This window comes from Sebastes fasciatus, chromosome 16, assembly GCF_043250625.1.
Source record: "Sebastes fasciatus isolate fSebFas1 chromosome 16, fSebFas1.pri, whole genome shotgun sequence".
NCBI lineage: Eukaryota > Metazoa > Chordata > Actinopteri > Perciformes > Sebastidae > Sebastes > Sebastes fasciatus.
Window position 1 is genome coordinate 10,675,614 of NC_133810.1, and position 16,945 is coordinate 10,692,558.

The 16,945-nt window shown below is 34.8% G+C and overlaps 1 long non-coding RNA gene across 2 annotated transcripts; it reads left to right on the forward strand.

Annotated features, from left to right (window-relative positions):
* Positions 1-521: 521 nt before the first annotated feature.
* On the forward strand, positions 522-16,633 carry LOC141753184 (uncharacterized). 2 transcript variants are annotated; one of them, XR_012590409.1, is made up of 4 exons: positions 522-605; positions 2,734-2,814; positions 4,440-4,546; positions 16,285-16,633. It is a non-coding gene; the product is annotated as an uncharacterized LOC141753184 (long non-coding RNA). The 2 variants fall into 2 exon arrangements; XR_012590408.1 differs by lacking the exon at positions 16,285-16,633 and adding an exon at positions 7,510-7,626.
* The last annotated feature ends 312 nt before the right edge of the window (positions 16,634-16,945 follow it).

Genomic DNA, 16,945 nt, shown 5'->3' on the forward strand with positions numbered 1-16,945 from the left:
TGTGGCATAAAGGTAATTATTATTAAGATAAGATAAGATATTCCTTTATTAGTCCTGCAGTGGGGACATTTGCAGTGTACAGCAGCGAAGGGGATAGTGCAAAAAACAAGATGCATCAGCTAACACAGTAAAAAAAAGAGCTAAACAAAGAACAAAATAATAACTTTTATCATCGTTATTATATTATTATTATTGTTGTTATTATTATTGTTATTTTTATCATTATCACACGTGATATTTAATATTCTCGCGAGGTTTCAAGAATTGTTTTGCCACAGTCTTCTAATCAATTACTTAAGAGCAACAGGAATAATATTAATTTCATTTAATTTCATTTAATTTATTTTATCCTGACAACACTGCTCCGCACTTTCCGCACTGCAGTCCAGTAGGTGGCGGTAGTGCGCCTCTAAACTCGTTTCCCAACCGCCAATAAACACTAAAGAAGAAGAAGAAGACGGAGGATTGCTACAGGTAACAGATTTCAACACAACACCTGTCCTTGGCTTCTGATGAAGTTTACATGTCCTCAAGTGTGTCGTGAATATACTCAGTCGTTCAGTATGTTCTCCTTTCTGACTATCAAGACCAAACACAGTTTATTGGTGATATGCTGGTGGAGATAGTGTTTTTAGTTTAGTAGTGTATTTGAAATTGTAACTTACTTAGCTACTTATACTTGTTAGTGTAAAATCTAATTACATGTATGTTACTAACTTAATGCCTAGTAACTTAAAAACATAGAACAAGTTATTCTTAACCATGTTTTGAGTGTGATAAAAATGGCTAAATGTAACGTTATTTATCGGTTCAAAGCATAGTGTTGAAGGATATTTTTGACCCAGCAGGTGTAATTCATTACCTTAATTAAGTCTGCAGCCCATTAAGGTAAAGCCCTTGTATTATACATAATTCACTGGCATGGCTTTACTGACCATCATTAACTCTACTGGATACACCTGTGTGGGATTTTTTTCTATGACAAGTCAAAATGTGAATATTAAGAGGCTACTCACAGCTGAAAAATATAGTAGACTAGTGATTCAGGTCAGAAAATGAAGAACGTTATCAATATTTGTGAAGCTTTGTATGAAGTGTTAAAACTTCACATCACAGTTGCAGTATGTCTGATTACCATCACTTCTTATTACAAAGTTTTTTCTTACTGTTAGTGCACATGACATAAGTTTGCTGCACTTTCTACAAGTGTACACTGCTTTGTTTATATTATGGAACTAGGACACAGGATTTGGCCTTTGTCTACAACAGCTGCCAAAGTGAAAACATCACCTCAGTGTCTTTTAGTTAAAGAATAACATTTAAAAAAATCTAAAGATTTTACATTATAAAGTGTATCATTGTATTTTGTTGTCTTATACCCATTGAATGTGGGTTTAGTATATTAATGCTGGGATTGTGTTCCACTCTCTCATGTGGCTGGCTGCCAGACCTATACATTAAAATCCTGAGCCTGAATAGGAGGATAAAAGCTGCAGCTGTGGAAGCAGCAGGCAGTCAGACTAAAGTAAATGGAGTCATTCTCCAAATCAAGGCCAACTCATTGGACGGCTGCAGTTGTAACCCAATTATTCCCAGGCCACATGTTCTCAAAGCTGGGGTGTCAGGCAGAGGGGGAAGCCCTCCTTCTCTCTCCTGCAGTCACCCCATAAAAACACACAGGGGTAGTGAGAGAGAAAGTAGGGAAAGTGTTATTCCATATGACCTAAGTGTAAAGTCAGTTTAAAATGTTGTGGCTGTGGATTGGCCTATAGTGTAGTATGGCGTGGAAAGACAGATGGTTAACTAGAAGATTGTAGTATGCTTCTTTTGGAAAACACACAACCGCAGATATGACAGCAAGCCTTTTAATATAGAGAGATATTGTTATGGAGAGAGACATGATGGGGTGTAAGGTGATATGAAAGTCAAGTCTACGGGTTTATGTTGTTTATTTTAGTATATTTTATTTTATGTAGCCTAAGAATTTGAATACTGTTACAAGAATTTCAAAACATTGGTAACATAACTGTTTCATTAAGGACACTTATAAGGTAGGGCTGAATGATTTTGAAAAAATATCTAATCGTGATTATTTTTGACTGATATTCAAATTGCGACATGATTATTAGAAGGAATGATGATTTTTACATAATTATTCTCATTTTCATTGAAAAACATATAAAATGATTATAGTGTGATCTGCAGCACCACAATATTTCATTTAAAATGATGTTTTGATACACATTGTGCCTTTAACAAATATTGTGCCTCCTGCGGTTTGAAAATTGTAGTAGTCCATATTGCGATTTTGATAAAATCTTGATTAATTCTGCATCCCTATTACAAAGTAAGTCAATGTAAAAGCATTGACGGATCGTGATGTGAATTGTGCAAAAGAGCAGCCCGCTTAGCACATTCTGTGTGTAATTGCAATGACTAGTAAGGTATTAAAAAGCCCATTTGGGGAGACAGTGCAAAGGAAAACATGTCAATGAACAAGTGAAAGAGATTTCCGGCTCAACTAATAGATGATGCAGCTCCAGAGGAACCACAGTCATCCACTCCTCTGGAGCACAGCAGTGGATGAATGTGGTTCCTCTGGAGTAGACGGATGTGGTTTGTACTACGGTGTATTGCGAGGAGTAGTTAATGATGTGAGAGTGAGTAGTTGTTGCAGGGAACCACGCTCAGAGTTAACAATCCTCAACCATCCTCTCCCTCTCTCTTCCTCAGTTACTCCATCTCTGCCCAAAGAGTGACAGACACTTCCCTCCATGAAGCTGAAGGAATAAGGGATTTTTTTACAGTGAAAATGTGGTGAGTTGAACTAGTGATATGATGACATGTCATTGTTGTCTGACATGATAAAGGAAGCTGACCAAGAAAGGGATGCAGGGAATCTGTCTTTGCAAAATGTTGACGCAACTGATTGAATAAATCTGAACCGTAAAAATTATTGTTTGGCGGACTAACTCTACTACAGTGCTAAAAGTAAGTTTAAGCAACTAAAAGTGCTTGGTCAAGGTTAGAGAAAGATTGTGTTCATAGTTAAAGATAGGAAACAGCGTTTTGTTGAAATATAGATAAAATACAAAAGGATATTGACAGTTGAATTGTAAAATAAATATTTCACATAATTTTCATATTTTGTTATTTAAGGGACATTTTATGGCAATAAGCAATAAAATATACATAATATTAAATATATATATATATGCCCAGAATTACTAAAAGATGCTCAAAATGAAATTATTATTTTTTAACAAAATGTTTGAATAAAACCCATTTTTTTACAAGAAGCTTTAAAACACATATCAACATAGAACATATACCTAAACATGAGGAGTAGGCTGAACAATACCACACACTTTTGTGCTTTATTATTGTGGAAATATACAGTTTATCACACATACAGAATCAACCTTCTACAAACAGACAGATAATAACTGTTAAAGGTACTGTGTCTTTCAAAAACCTTTAATCCATGTACAAATAACATTACAACTTTAAATGCTGGCTAAGCCACTTTAACCCTCTCTATAGTCAGCATACTGGAGTGTTTTGCTATAGTTGTTTGCATCTTGGCCACAATTTGAACTTCTCTGGTTGGCTTTGAAAGATTTTTTCAAGCCAAAGGTTTGCAGTTTGTCCCGATGTATTGAGGACCATGCACTAGTTCCACTAAAGATAATACATTATAATCAGGCCAAGAGTCACATGGTTTCTCATACAACAGCCTTTTGTTGCATGTTGTTGCCACCTTGTGGTCAAGTGAAGAAAGAATAAAGACAGAGTCTGTCAGTTGATCACTAGACTAGTGCATGTAGCTTATTTGACAAAACAGAAGTTAGAAAAAGGTGTTTTTTAAAACATGCTCTATAGGGGTACAGTACCATTTCCACTGCAATCATTATAGAGCCTATGGTTTGAAAGTTATTGCAGCCTATGTGGTTAAGGGGACAGTTGGGCTGGAAACAATTCTTTGCATCAAATGGGGATTTAAAGTTACCAAAGATACTTTTCTATATTCTGGTTATGACCTTTGGCTCCACCATGTGGTCAGTGAGGATCACTACATTACTTGCAACTCTGGTAGTTACTGTTTTTGCAGAACTACTAGATTCTCCAGATATTGCACGCAAGCTTTTAATGTTAAATCACTGACCAATTACTAGTAACAAACCAATGTACATACAAAGCAAAACACATTGAACTTCCTGTACCCAGTTGTATGGTAACTTTAAACTTTAAAACAGTGTCTGTTTTTTTTTCCACTGGTTTGTTTGGTATAAGGCAGAGAGGGAACACAACACTTTGAAAGGGAGACGCCTTAAGCAGAACAAAGTCTTCATTCAAGTCAAGTCAATTTTATTTGTATTACCCATCGACTGTATGTAAAGATGGACGATGCGTCTCCTCTTTCTCCCGCTGTACAGAAGTGTAGCCAAAATATCCCGGATATGGGAGCTGCCAGCTTGAGAGTTTGACGTCATTTGGAGCCAGAGTCTGCGCAGTAGTGATCGGGCGGGGGAGCCGCGGTATTAAGGTAAGTATAGCATCAAATAACTAGTTAAAACCAAACTTATCAGAGAAATGAACCCTTGAACATACATCAGCGTGATAAGAATTACCTAAAATGACAGTTATTGACAAATTATTTGACGTGTACTTTGTGTCACAGCCGTGACCATAATGTAATTAAATGTTAGGAGTTTTGGCTTCATCTTCTATCACTACATTGCTTGCAGCTTGTACTTCTTCCTTCTGTTAATAACTGCAGAAACAGTGTATATCCAAATGTCACCCAAGAGTTACACTATTTATTTTGAAATTGTTGAAAAAATTATAAAGTAAAAGAAAACTTGTTTGTATCAGAGTTATCTTTTTCTCGTACGCTTTAATGGTCTGAGTAGAAATTATGTATATTATTTTTTTCACCTTTTTTTCAAGCCAAAAAGACAATGATATCTGATGATTTTATTTATCTCAAGGTTGGGTAAGGTTCCCAGCAAGGGAGATGTTAGGGTTCAAACTAGGGCTGGCGCTTACTAATGTTTAAGGATTCTGTATTATTCTAACAGTTGTGTAGATAACGTCCTCTTCAGTGTTATCTGGAAAAATGAAAAACAGATGTGAAATGTGATGAAACCTATCAAAGAGGACATCATGTTTTCTTTACAAAGGGATTTACATGGTTTTAAATGAATGTAATGCAATAGCTATCTGAAATGTGGAAAAAAATTATTCAGAATCTATCAAATGATGTTAACCTAACTTAATTTCAATGTGGTCCTTAGTGAGATAGAAGAAGACATGGGAGAACGGCTTAAACTTACCCTCATTAACAGTTGTGGATCTTGGTTTGTTGTGAAGTTTTATTATGCCAAGGCACAGAGTCACAAGGAGAAGGAGAGTGACAGCACTAGCTGTTCCAGCCACGATCATAACAGGGAAGGGAGAAACAAAATCTAGAAAACACAAACACATATCAAACATGATTAGATATTATGATGACATTGACTTGTCAGTTTCGAAGCTACAAAGGTGTTTCTCAAATAATTATTGTCTATTTGTTTGTCTGCCATCAGGTATTCAACATACAGTAACAGTGGATGTGAAATTATTATTAAAAAAACATAATAAGACAGAAGACAGTTTGAGATTCCAGGTGGATACCCATCCACAAGACTTCAGTAAATATACAGTAAAAGTCAGAGATTACTAATTCGATTATTCTTTTATTCTACAATTAATTAGCCAAGATGTCCCATGCAGCCAGAAAAGAAGTGATTTAATTTAATTGATTTGTACTTTTTTAAATGATAAAATGTGAAATAGTAGTGAAGAGCTGATATTTAGAAAAGATAGCAAGCATCCTTTAAACACTGTACCTTTACAACCTGTCAGATGAATAACTGTTTCATCTCTGCTCACATTGTTCCAAACATCACACATCAAGTTTCCTGTCTGCTGACCGAGGAAGCTGATGGTAACATATGAAACACTCGGTTTGTCTCGTTCAGTTTTTTTTCCAGTCAGTGACTCGATGTTCGCTGTCATGTTGCTCGGGAACTGGCTGTAGCCTCTGGTCGGCACCAGTAAGACACCGTTCAAGGTCCAATTGAAGTTTACTCCATCTCCCTCAGAGGAGCACCTGATTTTCATCTGTTCTGGTGACAAACACATCTGGGAAACAGCTGGCTTTGACACTGGAGCTGGAAGACAAACATAGAGTAACATACAGAATCTAAAGTACATAATGTAAAGTAAAATCCACTACCAACTCTGTTAACTATAGAGCCATTATCTATTCCAGTTCCTATTTTGATTGTTGAAAAATTTAAAAACTCAATTAAAAACTCAGAGCTCTACTTAAGTAAAAATAGTAATACTGCTAACTGCAATTAAAAGTCCTGCATTCAAAATATTAGGCTACTCAAGTAAAAGTACATAAGTATTAGCATCAACATATACTTAAAGTACCAAAAGTTAAAGTACTTATTATGCAGAATAATATATATTATTGTATTCTAATTATTGATGCATTAAAGTGTTCATCACTTTATTAAATTCATTAAACTTAGTTGTTTAAGTCGTGTAAAGACGGTATCGAATAGGTATCAGTATTGGCAGATACTCAACGTTGCAGTATCGGTATCAGACATTAAAAAGTGGTATAAAGCCATCTCTACTACTCAAACCTTTTCATCCGAAAGAGTATATAACAGTTAATGACTAAACTTAATGGAAAACTGACAATATGGAATAAAAGTTTAAAACTTGTTGCCTCAAACCCGATCTCTCATCACCTGTCATCTATCTTTTGCATCTCTTGATTTTATCACATTTTGCATCGGCATGTTCAGGTTAATAAAATCCTGTTATTTATTATTTTATTATATTTTTTCATGGGGCGTCCTGGCAGTCTAGTGGCCTAAGAAGCCTATCAATGGAAATCTATGGTTGCCTGCAATCCTTCCCCTCGCTAATAAAAGCCATATGGCACCAAAAAAATAAATTATTATGAACATACTGTATATGTCTCGTTGAATTGGATCTATCAGTAAAGTTAAGACTTATTAGAAGCAAACACCTTATTAAAATACACATGTTCACACATATTTTAAATAGAAAAGTCTAAGGGATAAAGTGTAGAAAATGTAAATCTTTTATGTTAGTCAAGTTTAACATATCTTCTATAATTCCTGTTTTAGATATACGATATTCTTTAATCCACAATTGGCATTCAAAAACATTTGATTTTTTTTACCTACCTTGTATTTCTAGATGCACATTCACTTTTTTCAGTAAAGCACCATCAGATCCATATTCTTCCAACAGGTAATCTCCAGAGTGTTTCTTCATTGCGTGACCCAGTTTTATTGTTCCATTGGTGAAGAGGTGAGACGAATTCACATATTCTTCATGCCGAGTCTCTATCTGATTTTTTACTATGTTTAGAATAATATATTTGTTATCCTTTTTCAACCTTATATTTGTATTTGGCAGATGAAAAATCAACATCTGTCCCACTGCTCCGGAACAGAGCTGAGCTCCAGTACGTTCAGAGAAATTGCATTCGATAGGTCCTAAAAAACAAAAACAATAAATCATGTAAAATACACATAAAAACTATTAGTTGTTTGTGTTCAACATTCAATTTCAGTTGGGAAAGGAAATAATACAAGACCATTTCAACATTTTATTATCTCATATTTTATATCATATTTTGCTTCCTAAGTCATACTTTTTCTGTTGAATCTATTTTTAGCTGCATTTCTAAATTCAGTGATTGTCTCTATAAACTGCTCTGCCTTACTTCTAACAAATATATATTTTTTACTGAATTATTGTCTATACAACATACAGTTAACTGCATCAACATATTTTTACACTATAATGTACCTTTTGCCAGGGCTGTTGTTGCCAGAGCGGTGAAGATCATGCCGATGGAAATCATTGTTTTTCTGTTAATAATAATAATAATAATAATAATACAAATCTTTATTTATATCGCACCTTTCATACAGGGTGAGTAGTTCAAACTGCTTTAAAATAAAGTCGAGAAACAATAGAATAAATAAAAACAGACAGATTAAAACATGCAAATAAAACCAAGCAATAAAACAAAGGAAGCAATAAGAACGATAAAACATGTAAAAGAAACGTATAAAACAAAGGAAGAGCGACAGTTATTTAAAGTTTAAAAATGTTCACAGAGCTTGCGTCTCTTAAAGCCTTGGGTGGGGAAATCCACAGTTTTGGTGCATAGTTAAAACAGGCTGGTTTGTATTTTAAAAAACTGGCAGCAGAGGATCTAAGAGGCTGTGTTGTAGCGCATAAATCAAGTGTGATTTTTTGTGTTGCATATTAATTATTTTTTAGTTTTATTTATACACTGTAAAATTATTATTATTTTTAATTATTTGTTAGTTTGAACTTAAAATTCAATTTGAATGAAAATTAATTCTGAACAATATAAATAGCATATATGGACTCTTTCAGAAAATAGATGAAAATGTATACCCTCTACAAATTATAAGAAAAATACTGCAATGTTTAAAATTCAAAACTGTCACTCACCGCGTTCACAATGGTGTGATGTTTCTCTGTGGCTGTTAAAGGCTGATCTGTGAATTTTCCACTGACAGAAGGCTGGTTTATGCTCCTCTTGTCTTTTTCTTGTCTTGTTATATGATAAGAATCAAGGAAGTGGTTATTGTGTTGTCACCTACGACTTGCCAGTGAGCAAAGTGAACTTATAACTGGCAGTACACAGATAAAGACTGCTGACATAAACTATGGCTGTATTCAAATCTGCATACTATACTAGCAGTTCATACTGATTTGCCCAAAATATAATTTAACATGTTGTATGCAAACTACAGCAAGTATGCCAAAAACAACCAGATGTCATACCGATTTGGAAAAAATCTCCAGTATGCATCGGACCAGTGTACCTAGCCTACTGTATCCCACAATGCAAAGCGCTGGAACGGCACAGATCTATGGCCACAACAATAGCAGCCAAAAGTGGCAAGTTTTTTACATTTTTCATGGCTACTTCATCACTAAATTCACTTCTGAGAATTTATTTTTGAATTGAGAAATCAACTGTGTAGATTTCAAACATTGGCAGTTTTACGAATGTTGATGGCGAATCGAACATTTGCTCCAACATTTTTGGAGTTTAGAAGAACAAACTGCTGGGTCGCCATCTTGCCAGTTGGTTGGTCACGCTCACAGACGGCTATGAGCTGGCTGGAGCTCTCTCAAGAGACCGGTCTCATAGACAAGAGGCTGTTATTTCCTTGTTAATGGATGTTTTGTTTAAATACCAGAAAACAAAAAAGAAATCAAAGTTCAATAAGTTGTATTTTTCGATAATATTGCAATAGTGATACAAGTTTTTTTTTTTTTTTCAGTGCTTTAAGAGCTTGTTTTAAGGCTAAGGCCTGGCCTAGCATACTGCAAAATACATCACTTTAACAGTTTCATACTTCATACCACGGCGGAACGCAGTAGAGTATGCAGTATGTGCTGTATACTGTATACTGCATACTGCGTTCGTCAGTAGTATGTAGTAGGCGGTTTCGAATACAGCCTATGGCTTCTGAAGCTTGAAACAATGTCCAATGTGCTGCAAGTCTTTGGTGCAGATTCTCTATTGTCTCAATTTGAACATTTCTAAATGACCATATGCTGTGTGAGATGTTCCAGTCATGCGTGAATGGTTACATTTTCCTAAATCACTTTCTGCTTTTCTTTCTGTCTTTCTTTATACTTATAAAAAGATAATGGCAAATAAACAGTTTGTGACCTTATTCTGCAATACCGAGCAAATAAATGGTGTCAAAAACTTAGATTTAAACTTTATAGAATCATGCAAATGGATTAAAACCTCAAGCTGTGAACGTACTATACTTTACCCATGTCAAACAGGCAGTGTAAAACATATTCCCCTTTCTATATGTATACATTTTAAGTCACTTTTTGTTGCTCTTGCACTAGTTTCTTTGAGAAGTACTACTAAAGGACAGACCTTATGACACCATACATAAGTATTTAAATGCAGAATATTTATTTTAATATTTTATGAGTACAGGAACTGCAATTGATGATGGGAGAAGTTTACTTTAAAAACCAAATGTTTCCAACACCCATGCATGGACACCTGCTGTTATATTATTACTTAATTAAGCTGTAAGTACATTGCAAAGCTGCAGATGAGGTGTTATATTTCTGCAAAGGAAATGAGAAGAAATAAACACTTCCTGCCTCTCATTGTTATATATAGCCAAACCTTTGACCAACACATTAAGGACCAGCGTCTGCATCACAACATTTTCTCACCACATGCAACTCGGGTGATGTGAAATTAAACAATGTGTGAGACTGACAGTTAACAACCACAGCTTTTTTCTTTCTCGGCCGCGGTAACTCATGGAACTTTTACAGACTTACCGTCTCTGCTGTAAACCTAGATGGACAAACTGTTTTTGCTTTACATAGCTGCTTGCTTCCAGTTAGTTTGCATTCAACATTATTATAAAGCAGAATGGCAACCACTTGATTTTTTTGAGTTTTATTTCTTCATAAATCAGTAAAGAACATCAGGTGCAGAAATTGCACCAAACATTTTCACATTTTCAGCTGAACACAAAAGTATATATTTATAAACATGTTGACATTTGCAGATCTTTTGATTTAATTAACAGTTAATTAGAGGCAGTAACAACACAATACCAGGCATTAATTAACAGCAAGAATTAGGAGGAAATGTTTTTGCATACATTTTCATTGTAGAATTATTTCATTTTAAATAATACACACTTGTAATAAAAGCAACACCAAAGCAATGTTATACAGTATACTCAGAACAGACAGAGCATTGCCTTTCAAATTAGCAACTTCAAAACAATTCTTCAGCACTGTATGCATTATGTCAGTGTTCAAATTGTTCAATAGGAGGTGCTCTTTCGCAGGTCACCTCACAGCTCAATGAGTACCTTTAGGTGGAACTACTTCAACTTCATCAACTTGAGGCCCGGTGAAGTGATGCTTTTGGTGAAATTATGCCTCTGCTTCAGAATGTAAAAACATGACTCCGACTAAAAAAGACAGAAAGGAAATGCAGGAAATCAAAATCACAAGTCATAACTGTAATAAGTTTTACTTTACAATGGCACAAAAAGCAAACTTGCCTCATATCAGCATTGCTATATCCATCCTCTATCTGCAAAATGTATCCTCTACCAGCAAAGTAATGAGCTGTCAAATAACTGGTGGAGTAAAATGTACAATGAAATGCATACTGTAGTATAAAGTAGCATTAAATTAAATGTTACACAAGTAAAGTAGAAGTAGCTCAAAATAATACAGTACTTGACTGAATGCAGTTACTTTCTGATTGTGGGGACCTTTGTCTGCACCTTGTCGTCAAACGGCTCTCTGGTAGTTATCCTACTACATGCTCTCTGCACTGTTGCTGAGGAGTTGAACTGTTAAGACTATTGTTGTTCTATCTATTCTCTCTCGTTTTGATTCAATGTGTCACATCTAATTTTATAATTTAGACAGACTTAACGTTTCAAATGTTTAATGTCACAATGGTTTAATATGGTTTAAGAGGAGATGATAAAGCATTGACCAGAACCATTAGCTGACCTGATCTCAATGAAATTCAATTTTACTTTAAAGATGTCTCCACATTCTCGCCACTTTCTTTTACCAGTTGTGAGGAAACTTAGAACAAGTGTTATCATCACTTTATTTGCATTTGATGATTGATTTGATGATTTATACAGTATGGTGAAACCATACTGACAGGAAACAATACAACTTTAGAGTAAAAAAGGAAATAAGTTGATTGTGTTGATCATTAGCATAAGCAAGTCTTTCAATAGATGTTTATTTTAAAAAATTGCATGCAATGCCAGACACGCTTTCTCATTATCCTCCATCCGCTTTTTTGAAACCACTTCAACTAATACATGACAAACAGGACTAACAACAATATACCAAACTAAATTAAGGAGGATTATAGCAGCAGTAGCTACCATAGAAATGAGATTCTCTTACCTTCATTAACAGCCATGAGTCTTGTTTTCTTATGCACATGGCAGATACCAAGACACAAAGCCAAAAGAAGTAGTGTGATAACACTAGCTCTTACAGCCACAACAACAGGGGAGTGAGAAAAGAAAGCTAGAAAACACAACAAATATCAGACTCAATTAGACACTATAATGATGCAGACATTTGATTTGGTTCACTAATATTAACTACAAATAAAACTGAAAAAATCTGAGAACGTTGCTTCTAAAAGGTGATCTGTCCCATTTAGATGGGAAATGATCAAAATACCTCGTGGAGGAATTCAAGTTTATCTTTGATTTGCTAAGATGTCCGTCCTCATTGAGGTAATGTGGGTTGCAGAAAATTAGGAATTGATCTTTCTTCAAACTGTACCTTTACAGCCTGTCAGATGAAAAACTGTTTCATCTCTGCTGACATTGTTCCAAACGTGACACATCAAGTTTCCTGTCTGCTGACCAAGGAAGCTAATGGTAACATTTGAAACACTCGGTTTGTCTCGTTCAGTTTGGTCCCCTGTCGGTGACTCGATGTTCGCTGTCATGTTGCTCGGGAACTGGCTGTGGCCTCTGGTCGGCACCGGTAAGACACCGTTCAAAGTCAAATTGAACTCTACTCCATCTCCCTCAGAGGAGCACCTGATGTTCATCTGTTCTGGTGACAAACACATCTGGGAAACAGCTGGCTTTGACACTGGAGCTGGAAGACAAACATATATAGAGTAACATACAGTATCTAAAGTACAAAATGTAAAGTAATGTCCACTACTAACTCTGTTAACTATGGACTACATATATTTTAGATATGTAATGTTAGCTCAACACACAGGTCAGAGGTAGATGATGAAATATCAGTGATGAAACACAAAATAATTGTACAGTACTTTCGCCAGTAAATTCATTTTTTTTTTTTTTTTAATAAAATGTAAATCTTTTACATATACTTTATTATTATTATTAATAATCAATTTTACATAGAAAAATCTAAGATAAGTAATAAAGTGTATAAAATGTAAATCTTTTACGTTAGTTAAGTTTAACATATCTTATATAATTCTTGTTTTAGATATACAATATTCTTTAATTCACGATTGGCATTCAAAAAAATTTTTTTTTACCCACCTTGTATTTCTAGATGCACATTCACTTTTTTCAGTAAAGCACCATTAGATCCATATTCTTCCAACAGGTAATCTCCAGAGTGTTTCTTCATTGCGTTACCCAGTTTGATTGTTCCATTGGTGAAGAGGTCAGACGAATTCACATATTCTTCATTTCGAGTCACCATGTGTTTTTTTCTGTTTAGAATAATATATTTGTTATCCTTTTTCAACCTAATATCTGTATTTGTTGTATTTGTCAGATGAAAAATCAACAGCTGTCCCACTGCTCCGGAACAGAGCTGAGCTCCAGTACGTTCAGAGAAATTGCATTCGATAGATCCTAAAAAAAACAAAAACATAAAAAATATATTTTTTGTAAGCTTTTCTGCCATTCTTGAAATATTGAATTTTTTTTTTTTTTAAATTATCGTCTATACACATACAGTTAACTGCAATAACATATTTTTACACTAAATGTACACTAAGGTACACTAATGTACCTTCTGCCAGGGCTGCTGTTGCCAGAGTTGTTGTTGCCAGAGCGGTGAAGATCATGCCGATGGAAATCATTGTTTTTCTGTTGTAAAACATAAATCAAATGAATGTTACATTTTATTTCCATTTTAATTAGATTTACATACTGTAGATTACTAAATTTAAGTTTGAAGCTAAAAAGTCCGATCGATATAAATTGCACATATGGACTGTTCTGTATCAGAATTGATACCCGCTCAGATTTTAGACCCTAAATCCTAAAAAAATATATTGTTTCTGCTCACTTTAGCTAATTTCAGCACACGTTTAAAATTAAAAAATGTCACTTACCGCCTTCACCACGGTGTGATGTTTTCTTTGTGGCTGTTTAAGGTCAATTTTCAACTGACAGAAGGCTGGTTTATGCTCCTCTTGTCATGTTGTTGTATGATTAGAGTCAAGGAAGCGGTTATTGTGTTGCCACCCACAACATCATATGCTATGTTAGATGTTCCAGTCATTGTGTGAATGGTTACATTTTTCTAAAACACTTTCTGCACATACTTATAAGAAGCTTATGGCAAATAGTATGGCAACCTTTGCATTGTTACAGAGTGGCCTAATACAGGGGACACAGTAGTAGAAAATCACATACAAAATGTGTATTTGCCATAAGGCAATAAAAAATATATAAGGTTATATATTAAGTTTTTGTTTTTGTTTGCCTGAAGATGAGAGGTGTTGTATTTCTGCAAAGGAGAAATAAACACGTCCTGCCTGACAGTATAATGTGTAGCTAATTAAGAAAAACAACAACAACAAAAAAACATGTACTATACAGTACTCACAAACATCTACATCACTAAGCTCTCTCACAGGCTACTCGTGTTACAGTATGTGTAATTAAACAATGTGTGACACTGACAGTTAAAAACCACAGCTATTTTCTGTCTCTGCCTCAGCACCAGAAATGGCCTCGTTTTTTAAGCAGCACCCACAAGTACAATGTGTTTAAGAGCCAGTAACATCACATTAATGTTTTTGGACACGTTTTTTCCAACATAGATTTTTTTTTTTTTTTAAACACATTCACAAGCAATGTTAAACTTCAAACAATTCTTTTATTATTAAAATAATTTAAATATTTGCTAAAGTTGCCACTGAAAAAATACCACAAAAAACAAGGAACGTACTGCAATAATTTCACTTCTAAATGTATGTGTTGGATTTGCCAGTTAACACCTGATTCTCAGCTTCTAAAATCAATAATCTAATGTATAAAACAACATACAACAAGTTATCACAGTTAGAATTCACAAAGTACTCTTGCATCAGTTGTGTTAAATATAAGCCAGCCTGTATGGTGGTTGAAACCATGTTGTTGTTTATCAACTATTCATATCTTACTCATCTGAAAGCAGACCATCCGCCTTAAATTTAACCTCCATACAGGTCTTTAAATTCATGCAACATCTACTGTAGCTAACCTTAGACACTACACGTGAGTGCTGCTCAGTTGAGTGCCCTGATTGGTTAAGTTTGTGTCTTTATTTATGGACCACACTGCGGCCAAGCTAAATATGTTGTTCTCGGAAGACATGTTAGTTGCTGTGTTGTTTCTGTTGTTTCCTCATTGTATTGTAGATCATATCATTCAGGTTCCTCCAGTTCTCTTTGTTTCCACCAGCTCTTCTCTATCTCCTGTCCTTCCCCACTCTGCTTGTGTGGTTAAATAAATCCACCGACATATTTGTACATATACAGCAGCGTCTGCTCTTTCTCATTAAACACAATTTGCCTCCTCTGCTGTTGAGTAATGATGAGTCATGATGTGGAAGAGATGAAGCAACCCCTCAGAGAAATGAAGCACGGATTGTAAGAGAGGGATTGTAACTTAACATTATTGAAAGCTCAGTTTAAGTGTATAAATATAAAGATTGGTTATTAAAGATAGATGAAGTTAATGCTTCTCTGTATAAGTGCTGAGTTGAATTGATATTTATCAATTATCTTGTGTTGACCCACAGTGACGCCTGCTGGTCAAACTCAATACCGAGGGTCCACAAGAACTTTGGTAATTTAAATCCATGGATAATCAGAAATTACATAGATCTTATAGGCCTACATTATATAATAGTATAGCCTACTATATATTTTTATTTTTTAAAAAGTTGAAATACAGTATATAACGTATATGCTTCTGATGAAATAGTCTATTAATGAAAATATCTTACTGACCAAAAAGCCATTTTTTTAAGAAAACTGAGTTAACTGTTCTTTCCCCCAATATTATCATCTTTAATATACTAATGTTATCAGCTAAAATAAAGGCCACTATGTTGCTCGTTGTAGAGATGATGCAAGTGTGTTCTGCAATCACAAGGAGTGTTTCATCAGATGTGCCTCAGCCTGCCACACATGTAACATTTGATCCCCTTACAATCCTACTAGCTTTATTGTGGTGTCTTCAATCTCATTTGGTGTTAATAAAGTCCAATTACCTCCATTGGTCCCACTTGCACACAACACAGAGACATCTGAGACAGAACACAGAAACTTCCAGAACAAGAGATAATTGAAAAGCCTTCCCCAAATGTTTTTTTTTTTTCCAGATGGTGTTCAGTGCATCCAGAGAACAAGCCCTGGAAACCCAGATCCAAACTGTGAACGTGACTGAGTGCACGGATTACATTACCGTAAATATCCTAAAAGATTGAAATGTAGCGGCACAAATGCTTTTGAATGTCCTCCATCTGCTACCATTCTCTGTTTTCTGCTAGAGGCTCTTATTGATAACAGATGACATTTAGAGACTGGGAATAAAACACAGCTCTACAGCAAAGCCTTTTGCGGTTATGTTGTTTTGACAGTCCATCACTAGCATACAGATAAATCTTAACTGGAGCCTGTATGAGTAAATAGGTCCCATTAGAATAAGAAATATTTTATTGATCCCTGAACGGAAATTGGGACGTTACAGTTGCTCTTATCAGCATAAAGAAATATAAGAAATAAAGAGTATGTAAAATCTAAATTATGTACGCACTGTCACTGACCTAGTACTTTTTAAATCAAAGCTCAAGACTTTTTTATTTAGATTGTCTTTTAATACCTAGTAGCGCTGTGACATTTTTCCTGTGCTTTTTATGTACCTTTTTATGATTTTATGATATGTTGTGTTTTTATTCCTGTTATTTCTTGATGTTAATGTAAAGGACTTTGGGTACCTTTTGGTCATTGTAAAGGGCTATACAAATAAATGTTGATTGAGTA